Source organism: Entelurus aequoreus, linkage group LG14 (genome assembly GCF_033978785.1).
Source record: "Entelurus aequoreus isolate RoL-2023_Sb linkage group LG14, RoL_Eaeq_v1.1, whole genome shotgun sequence".
NCBI lineage: Eukaryota > Metazoa > Chordata > Actinopteri > Syngnathiformes > Syngnathidae > Entelurus > Entelurus aequoreus.
Window position 1 is genome coordinate 34,374,109 of NC_084744.1, and position 4,274 is coordinate 34,378,382.

Below are 4,274 nucleotides of genomic sequence, written 5' to 3' on the forward strand. Positions count from 1 at the left end.
ACAAGATCACGGGTACAAGCGGCTAAAATGAGTTTCCTCCGCCGGGTGGCGGGTCTCTCCCTTAGAGATAGGGTGAGAAGCCGGGAGGAGCTCAAAGTAAAGCCGCTGCTCCTCCACATGGAGAGGAGTCAGATGAGGTGGTTCGGGCATCTGGTCAGGATGCCACCCGAACGCCTCCCTAGGGAGGTGTTTAGGACACGTCCGACCGGTAGGAGGCCACGGGGAAGACCCAGGACACATTGGGAAGACTATGTCTCCCGGCTGGCCTGGGAGCGCCTCGGGATCCCCCGGGAGGAGCTGGACGAGGTGGCTGGGGAGAGGGAAGTCTGGGCTTCCCTGCTTAGGCTGCTGCCCCCGCGACCCGACCTCGTATAAGCGGAAGAAGATGGCTGGATGGATGGAAGTATATTCTTCTTTTTACAAGCATGAACATGAGGTAAAAGTAGTAACATTAGAGAAGTATTGACCAATCAGAGCAGTGTTCAGTATCGTGCTCTCTGATTGGCTCAGCCTCAGGCCAACTACTATATTCCACTCAATTAGTGTCAATGTCATTTTATGGATTTATTTCACCTTTTTATTAAAAAAAGAGCACATTTTATATGTTTTTCAATTTGAAAAGGAATAATTGACATATTTTTGTAATTAAAAATAATTAAATATGAAGCAAATACATTTTATTAATATTAATTAAATAATAAGTATATATGTTTATTAGATACAAATTAAAAAAGCATGGACATTTTATAATTTTATTTTAAATTAAAGAAGCATTAATTATTTTTAGTATAAAAAACAATAGTAAAAGAAACATGGACATTTTATATTAAAAAAAACATGTAACATTTATTTCTACTTGAAAAACAAAAGCAAGGACGTTTTTTTCCCAATTTAAAAAAGAAACATGGATATTTTTTGTAATTAAAAAAAACTTAATAAAAACATGAACTTTTTATATTAAAAAACTAAACTAAACCAACATTTTATTAAAAATATGTACAATTTATTTTATTTTTAAACAAAGAAGGAACTTAGACATTTTATTAAAAAATGAGGACATTTTATATTTGTTTTAATTTGAAAAGGAAAAATTGCCATATTTTCTAATTAAAAATCATTTAAAAAGAAGCAAATACATTTTATTAATTAATTAAATAATAAAAAGCATGGACATTCTATATATATTTTTAGATTAAAAAAGAGAAGCATGGACATTTTATAATTTTATTTTAAATTAAAGAAGCATGAACATTTTTTATTTATAAAAAAACAATAGAAAAAGAAACATGGACAATTTATTTAAAAAAACCATGTACAATCATATTTTTATTTGAAAAACAAAGACGTTTTTTTTCTATTTAAAAAAGAAACATGGATATTATTTGTACAAAAAAAAATAATTAAAAACATGGACTTATATTAAAAAAATAAACTGACATTTTATTTTAAAAGTTATGTTTAATTTTTTTTTTTTTTAAAGAAACACATTTTATTTAAAAAATAGGACATTTTATATTTGTTTTAATTTGAAAATGAATAATTGACATACTTTGTAATTAAAAATAACAATTAAAAGACAACCAAAAACATTTTATTAATAATTAAATAATAAAAAGCATGGACATTTTATATATATTTTATTATAAAAAAGAAGCATGGACATTTTACAATTTAAATTTAAATTAAAGAAGCATGAACTTTTTTTTTTTTGTACACAATTTAATACTATTTTTTATTTAAAAAAGAAACATGGAAAAAAAATTTAAACAGACATTTTAATACTATTTTTAAAAAAAGAAACATGGACATTTTTTAATTAAAAAAAGAAAAATGGACATTTTATTTTTAAAAAAAGAGGACATTCTATATTATTTTTAATTTGAAAAGGAATAATTGACGCTCTTTGTAATTATAAATAACAATTAAAAAAGAAGCAAATCAATTTTTATTATTATTATTTAATTAAAAAATTTCGATTAAAAAAGAGAAGCATGGACATTTTATTTATATTAATTAAATAATACATTTATTTTTTTTACATTAAAAAAAAGAAGCGTGAACATTTTATAATTTTATTTTAAATTAAAGAAGCATGAACATTTGTTTTATTAAAAAAACAATAGAAAAATAAAAATGGACAATTTATTTTTTTTAAAAACTAAAATTTACAATCATATTTTTATTTGAAAAACAAAAGCAAGGACGTTTTTTTTTTAATTAATTAAAAACATGAACTTTTTACATAAACAAAAAACTGACATTTTATTTAAAAAATCATGTGCAATTTTTTTTTTAAGGAAACAGACATTTTATTAAAAAAAGAGGACTTTTTATATTTGTTTTAATTTAAAAATGAATAATTCATATACTTTGTAATCAAAAATAACAAAAAACAAGCAAAAACATTTTATTAATATTAATTAAATAATAAAAAGCATGGGCATTTTATATATATTTTTTGATTAAAAAAAAGAAGTATGGACATTTTATAATTTTATTTTAAATTAAAGAAGCATGAACATTTTTTATTTAAAAAAACAGTAGAAAAAGAAACATGGACATTTTAGTTTTAAAAAACATACAATGTAATACTATTTTTATTTTAAAAAGAAGCATGGACATTTTTTGATTTAAAAAAAAGCATAAACATTTTATTAAAAAAAGAGCACATTTTATATATTTTTTTATTTGAAAAAGAATAATTGACATATTTTGACAATTTAAAAATAACAATAAAAAAATAAGCAAAGGCATTTTATAAAATTTGATTAATTAAATAATAAGTACATATATTTTTTAGATTAAAAAAAGAGAAGCATGGACATTTTATAATTTTATTTTAAATTAAAGAAGCATAAACATTTTTTGAATTTAAAAAATATATAGAAAAAGAAACATGGACATTTTATTAATAATTGTTTTAATTTGAAAATGAATAACTGACATACTTTGTAATTAAAAATAAATGTAATTAATTAAATAATAAAAAGCATGGACATTTTATGTATTTTTTTTAATTAAGAAAAGAGAAGCATGGACATTTTATAATTTTATTTTAAAAAACGTTTTCAAGCATGAAAATGTCAAGATGAAGTAAAAGTAGTGACATTAGAGAAGTATTGACCAATCAGAGCAATATTCAGTATCGTGCTCTCTGATTGGCTCCAACTACTATATTCCACTCAATTAGTGTCAATGTCATTTTATGGATTTATTTCACATTAAAAGCAAGTTTTTTATGGTCATTGTAGTGAATGAGTTCGAAATGAATTCACCGCGGCGCCATTTTAAGAGCAATAAGCGAGGGATGAGTGGAATGTGTTGTAAGGGTCATGACCAACTTGAACCACTAGATGTCGCCAGAAACACCACAACGCTTACGTCATAAACACATTCAGTGCTATGGAAAACTTCATTTAATTCACTCAAATAACGGAAGTAGCAGCCTACTTTCTTTTGTGCGTCAACCATTTGTACTTATTGAATATAACAATAGAGAGAAAGTAAGAAGATAAATTGGCAATTTGACACAAGATACATTATTTTAAAAAGTTAAAAGTACCCATGATTGTCACACACACACACACATACACACACACACACACACACACATATATATATATATATATATATATATATATATATATATATATATATATATATATATATATATATATATATATATATATATATATATATATATATACATTTTAAATTTTGTAAAACTAATAATACTAATATATATATATATGTATATATATATATATGTATATGTATATATGTATATATATATATATATATATATATATATATATATATATATATATATATATATATATATATATATATATATATATATATATATATATATAAAGACAAAACTTTGCCAGCTAAGTATGTTATTATTAATTATTAGTAATTTTCTCATTAAATTCCAACTATTTTGCTCTTATTTCTTACATCTTTACTGCTGTTTTTTCTTCTGTAATAAAAGAATAAAGGTAATTAAAATATTATTACTATACTTTTTATAAAAAAATAATTCTGCCTTTATGAAAGTATTCATGTTTACACATTTAACACATGAGTTACTTCATAAGTCAGCACATATTAGATCCATTTCTAATGAATTGATTGAATGTTATTTCATAAAAAGTGTAAAAATGAATAAAAGTGATTGGAAAAAAATAATTTTATTAGGTGGCTTGGCTGTCCCGTCCTCAAACATTTGATCTGCGTTGGTAGATCTGGACAGTGCACTGTCATCCAGGAAT